The sequence below is a fragment of the Heloderma suspectum genome, chromosome 1, assembly GCF_057233095.1.
Source record: "Heloderma suspectum isolate Gila_16-S chromosome 1, 16-S_ref, whole genome shotgun sequence".
NCBI classification, from domain to species: Eukaryota; Metazoa; Chordata; class Lepidosauria; order Squamata; family Helodermatidae; genus Heloderma; species Heloderma suspectum.
The window spans coordinates 273,088,353-273,094,981 of record NC_139458.1 but is presented as its reverse complement, the minus strand read 5'-3'; the positions used below and the strand labels follow the sequence as shown (position 1 = coordinate 273,094,981).

General features: G+C 43.1%; 1 long non-coding RNA gene across 1 annotated transcript in view; it reads right to left on the bottom strand.

Annotated features, from left to right (window-relative positions):
- Positions 1-1,710: 1,710 nt before the first annotated feature.
- LOC146359106 (uncharacterized) overlaps positions 1,711-6,629 on the bottom strand; it is a 38,686-nt gene continuing 33,767 nt past the window's right edge. Inside the window, exons 3-4 of the long non-coding RNA XR_014787194.1 lie at positions 3,214-3,295; positions 1,711-2,667 (exon numbers count right to left, since the gene is read on the bottom strand). This is a non-coding gene — a long non-coding RNA (uncharacterized LOC146359106). The remainder of the gene's footprint in view (positions 2,668-3,213; positions 3,296-6,629) is intronic.

Sequence of the window (6,629 nt, the reverse complement as noted above, 5' to 3'; positions counted from 1 at the left end):
AACTATAAAACACATAGAATTAACACATGGAGAGCTGAACAGAACAACAAGCCCCCACAATGGGGAGTTATGGTGTTAGAAGGACCAATGAATGAACATGAGAAAATGCAATTGCATGTATTCAGCCTTAGTTTCAGTTGGGCATGAAGACTTAGGGTGCAATCCTATGCATGTTTTGACAGGAAAAAAAGTCCTACAACTCCCAGCATTCTCCACCCAGCATGGCTGACTGGGGAATGCTGGGAGTTGTAGGCCTCTCTGTCTAAACATGCATAGGATTCTGACCTAAGAGGTTAGTACAAAGACTTCACAGAAAAGGGGTTGTTTTTTTTAGATAGGATTTGAAGAGAATGAGAGAGAGAGAAAGAGGGGTGGGGTGGGTGGGCATCACATCAGTGTTCTTGCTCCGGGAAGTTATAGGCAAAAAGGGCAGGATGGGAGAATGATTGTAACTGTTCAGTAATGCTTCTCCATTGGCTCCATCTCTCCCACTCCCTTGCAGTTTTAAGGAATTGCAACAGGGGTGGGCATCTGTGGCCTTCCAGGTATTGTTGGAATCCAACTCCCATCAGCCCCAGCCAGCAGGCCAGTGGTGAGTGATGATGGGAGTCGTAGTCCAACAGCATCTGGAGGGCAGCAGGTTTCCCATCCCTGAGAAGTAACTGGCATCTCCTTGAATTATATGCCCACAAACTTGATGGCACAAAAACGGAATAATGGTTGCAGCAAATGAAAGAAATGGCAGTAAGAAAATATTTAACATTCAAATCCATCAAAAGAGGGTGCTGGACTACGATGTGGCCTGCAACCATATTTCTATCATTGTATTCACTATATTATAAGTAAGGCATGTCGATGGGATCCATACAAGACCTCCAGGAAATGTCTTGAAGAAAGGGCCAGCAAATTATGACTGATTCTTCCAGCTGAGTTTGATTGCATTGGCAGCTGTCTAGCAGTGCTGCAGCTCACAGATGCCAACTTTTTGATGACATATAAAACCAGATGGAGATTTAACAAAGGTCACTTGAAATCTGGCTCCTCAGGCAGCTTCTAAGTTGAGTAATTATATTTTTTGCCTGCCTTCAACTTCTCCTGGCTGTCATCTTAGACGGATAGAATTTTGCAATATGCTGGATTGCAGGCTTACAAACTACATTTCCTATGTGTAATGCACGTGTGTGTATGTGTGTCTGTCTGTCATAGGCTGTTATGAAGAAAGTAATGTTGCAAGCAGGTCATTGGGTTTGGGGCTTGATGATGCTCTTGAGAGAACAAGATTCTGTAAGCACCTTGGATTGGAGGAGCACTTACAAACTGCCAAAAACGGGGAAATGCATCACCAAAAAAAGAGGACAGCAATTTGTATAAGTTCTGCATATGCTAATTAATATGTATAGATGCAAATTTAGAAATAACTGCTGTAATTTAAATAGAAATACAGTACATCTCATAATAGTGTGGAAGACCATGACCAGGTGACCTGTGTGGCAGGTGCTAACTGTTGATGGACAACAGTTCTTCTGGTTCTTTAAACAAGTTTTGGACTGGACAGTCTGTCAAATAGAGGACTGTCCTCTGTAAGAGTATACCTTGCCACTGTAAAGTCAGTCCTGTTTAACCTCAGAACCTGCACCAAATGGGTCCGAAGCACCCCAGTGGGTAACCAGGCTAATCCCCACAGACAAACATCACCACAGACAAAATTGTAAATTGAAATCTATTTAAGGCTTTATTTCAGAAAAGTACAACATGAAAAGAAAGTGGCATGGTGAGTATACAAGCATTAGAAACATTCTCTGTGATTACAGGGAAAGAGAATGCAACAAAATAGAAGATTAATTAAAAGAACTGCAATTGCAAAAGCTGATATTATGAATTTAGCTAATAAGAGAACGGCTTGAGCGTCTAACAATGTTATGACTCTTCCTTCCAACTTTCTCTTGTTTACTACTTGCGGTTTAAAGCTAAAGTAAAATAAAACTAAACTAAAACATACTTGTGAACTCTCTCATTATGTCCTCCTGCACCTTACTTGAATATATAAAAGCTATGCTAAAGTATTACCAAATTCCTCTAGGCATGTGAAGAATAAAGGAAGAAGTTAGAGTGAAAGGAAAAAACCTCAAGACTTGGAAATAATTCTAAGTCCCATCTTCAGAAATAACTCCCACGTCTCAAGCTCAGAAATAATTCTAAGCTCTACTTTCAGAAAATATTCTGAGTTCCAAAAACTAAGAGTCTGAAGAGGTCCAGTGTTACCCAAATCCTTGGGTCTTGTGGCAAGGCAAAAAGAGCGAAGTGAAGCAGCAGCAGAAATGAGCTCTCACTACCTGTGAGTAATGAGACAACCATCTTCCAATCAAAATGGGGTGTATGTGTGGTTAGATCATCTGCTCACTAATCAGAAGTGAGGTGTCTCATCTATCTCCCACAATCTGACGTGTTTGGGGAACATCTCTGGCACCGCTACAAACAGGTTACTTTGAAATGTCTCAAAACGTGGCCCAAAGTCTGCCATCTGAGCATGTTATCTTGAGTGACGTATTTCTTCCTGGTACATCTTCTTTGAATTCATGGTCATCTTCAGTCATATTTGGTGATATCCGCTTGAACACCTCCTCCCAGTTGTCGCTTGTGCTCAGGGCTACAGCTTCACCCGTCCAACTAGCAACAAGTAAGGACATTCTCTTATCAGCAGGGGTACACCATGAGATGTCAAAACAGTGCTTTCCCTCTTATTAGAAGGCATCTGAGCATGCTCAGTTCTTTCGTTCATCTCACTCATACACTCTGCTAGCACGTCGTGGTCTTGAACAAAGTCTGTGGAGCTGCTTGTAAAGACAGCTGCATTTCCCCCCTTTCTTCAAAGACTTCCTGAAAAATCTTAATTAGGGTCTTAGTTAGTGATATAACATCAATCAACACAGAATCAGACTTCAAGGTTTTCTCACCCAGGAGTCAAGAGTCTGGAATACAAGTATAGGGTCTTTTAGGGGCTCTTCTTGTAGGTCTCCACAAAACCCTCACTCAGATCATTCAACCATTCCAGAGCAAATTAGCCATCTTCATTTTTTTGTTGTTGGCAACATTATTTAACCCCTTTAATACTAGATTAACAGCCACCAGAGTTTGGTGGTCCAGTTCTTTCTATTGTTCGGCCTCTGGGGCCACAAGAGGCTTCGATTGCTTTTATGCATGATTCGTAAATACCTCTGGTCAAATATAAGATAATCCAATCCTCTGCTTTTGGGGCTGGGAAGAAATACAACATTCTGTCTTGCTCCAATCCTGCCTGAATAGGAAATAAACAGGAAATCTGCTTTAGGGGCCTGTCCAGATGATCGGCTCATCATGTAAGGAACATGCAGTTGCTGAACATTTGTTGCAGAGGATTATGATGTCTTCCCTCAAGGAAAGGCTTCAGTTTGTGGGGAGTTGCATTTTGTCAGCACTTAGCATGCAAAGTTTTGTTGCTAAAAAAGAGATGAAAAAAGATTAGAAGAATGTGCCTGAAAAAAGAGACTGGTTTAGACTTAGAAATGTGGAAGCAGGCCCAGGATGTGCCTGGTGGAAAACAGCTTGCTTCCTTTGCTTCTGGCTCTTCGTTATGAGATCTAACTCCTTTCCTCAAAGACCCAGAGAATTTTATTTATTATTTAATTTATTAATCGCCCATCTGGCTGGTCACCCAGCCACTCTGGGCGATGTACAACATACAATAAAACAATAAAATTCTACAATAAAAACATTTTCTAAAATACCCTAACCCACCCCAAATGCCTGCCTGAACAGCCACGTTTTTAATGCACGACGGAAGCTCATTAAAGAGGGGGCATGATGGAGTTCGTAGGGAGGGAGTTCCACAGAGTGGGGGCCACTACAGAAAAGGCCCTCTCCCTTGTCCCCACCAGTCTAGCTGTCCTGGCTGATGGGACAGAGAGAAGGCCATCCGAGGCTGATCTTGTTAAGCGGCCTGTCTGGTGCTGCTGGAGGCGCTCCTTAAGATAGGCTGGGCTGGAACCCTATAGGGTTTTAAAGGTCAAAACCAACACCTTGAATTTGGCCCGGAAAACAACTGGTAACCAGTGCAACTCCTTCAGCACTGGAGTGATGTGATCTCGCCGGCGGCTGCCTTTAATCAGGCGAGCCGCCGCATTCTGTACCAGCTGCAGCTTCCGAACCGTCTTCAAGGGTAACCCCACGTAGAGCGCATTACAGTAGTCTTAACGAGAGGAGACCAGGGCATGAACTACCGATACATTTACCGATTTAGAAGAATGCTAAAACACTGAAATAGTAGGGACTAGTCTTCACCAAGGTGGTAAACTTGTATCAGGACTGTACCTGTGGAAGGGAGCTAATGTGAGGAACATTTTACCATTCAAAAAGCTCACAGGTCTACTGGGGCATCTAGGTCAGCCATCTTAGAGACAGCTATGCTGCCATTTTATATATTGGTTTTGCCAGGAGGCCTCTCAAAATGGATGCTAAAATAAAACCACTGTGGTGGTAGAATTCTTAGTTCAGCTTCAAATTTTGAAAACTGTCCATACAAAGAGAAACTATTTCAGATGCCATCACACTTACATGAAAATGGCAATTTACAGGAAAATGGCAATTTACAGGAACTGATATTGGATGTATGGTGATTAAAGGTCAGGTGCAAGGGAGATAAAAAAATGATTAGTGTTAAAGACATCATAAAGACAGGTAAGTACAAGCCATCAGCAGACTGTAAAAAAACAGGTTTTAATGTTTATTTGGGGGCTAAGGTTGCTGGAGGTTATGCAAACTGCTGCAGGAAGTGATCAAACCCACAATACTAGTCTGTAAGAGAAACTCCAAATTCAAGCCAGGTGACCCCATGTTCGAAATAATGAACCATTAATTTGCAGCTCTTCCTTCAGAGCATGACCCAGGGAATGGTCAATCAGCCACTTTTGAACCAAACATTTGAAGAGGAAGCAAGTAGAGGCAGAAGCCACAAGGAGAAATCTTAGAATCATAGAATTGTAGGGTTGGAAGGAGCCTACAAGACCATCGAGTCCAACCCCCTACTCAATGCAGGAATCCAAGTCAAAGCATCCCGGACAGATGGCTGTTCAGCCTCATCTTGAATGCCTCCAGTGTGGGAGAGCCCACCACCTCCCTAGGTACTTGGTTCCATTTTCATATTGCTCTAACAGTCAGGAGATTTTCCTGATGTTCAGCCAGAATCTGGCTTCCTGTAACTTGAGCCCATTATTCCGTGTCCTGCACTCTGGGATGATCAAGAAGAGATCCTGGCCTTCCCTTCTGTGACAACCTTTCAGGTACTTGAAGAGCGCTATCATTTTCCCCCTCCTCTTCTCAGGGCTAAACATGCCCAGTTCTTTCAGTCTCTCTTCATAGGGCTTTGTTTCCAGTCCCCTGATCATCTTTGTTGCCCTCATCTGAACCCTCTCCAGTTCGTCTGCATCCTTCTTAAAGTGTGGTGCCCTGAACTGGACACAATACTCAAGATGAGACATAACCAGTGCTGAGTATAGGGAAACTAGTACTTCACAGAATTTGGAAGCTTCTGAGGAACTCTAGTGTGGAAGCAACCTCGGTCAATGCCTCAAGGACCACTTCTCACCATATGAACCTAGCTGGCCACTCTGAGATCAGCATCAGAGACCCTTCTCTGTGTGTTCCCAATGAGAGAAGCTCAGGGGGTGGCAGTTCAGGTATGGGTCTTTTCTGTTAGAGCCCTCTGTTTATGGAACAGTCTACCCAAGGATGCTTGCCTGTTGCCAACTTTCATCTTTTCGTTGCCAGGCAAAGACATATGGGGAGAGCTGTCTAGACGGACATAGGATTTTTCGGTTTCTGGGAACCGAGGTCATCCAACCTCGGTTTCCAGAAACCACACTCCCCTCCCACTTGTAGTCAGCATGGTTCTTTCCAGGCTACTGTCAACTCAGCGCTCGTAAATGGAGTGGAGAGAGGGCAAAAAGGGGGCGGGGAGGAGACTGCAGAAGCTGCTTTAGGCAACTTCCTATCAAGTCTCTGGGCCCCTCCCCCCCTCCCCACAGCCGAGGCTAGATGTGCGAAAACACGCGTCTATCCATAAATGCAGGGTGACTGGAGCATGGAGGACAGGATCTCCTCCATGTTCTGTCTGCCCTTCATTAGATAGGTGAATTTGGAGGCTGACATCTACCTCCATAGGATTGCGCCTTTTATTTCTCAGGCATTTGGACATTAGTTATAGCCTGACTGTTGCTGGCTGCTTTCGTGGTATTCATTCTAGATTGTGGAGTGAGTGGTGGGTAGGGTTGATCTACGTATTGTGGATGAACGCTTTTAGTAATCTATTGCTTTTAGATTCTGTTTTTATGGTGTTTATTCTTATTTGTATTATTGTGCTGATTATAGTTTATATTGATTTTGTTTTTCTGTTATATTAATTATTGGTTTGTATATTTGTGTATGTGTGTATGTAAGTCACTTTGAGTCTGCTTTTTGTAGTGGGAAGCAATAACTAACTAACTAACCATAATGACCTGCACGGTTAAAACTGATACCTCTTGATTATATTTTAGTGATATATTGAATTCAATGTCATTTTAAGGTTTATTCATAAGATTGCTATGTCATGAACA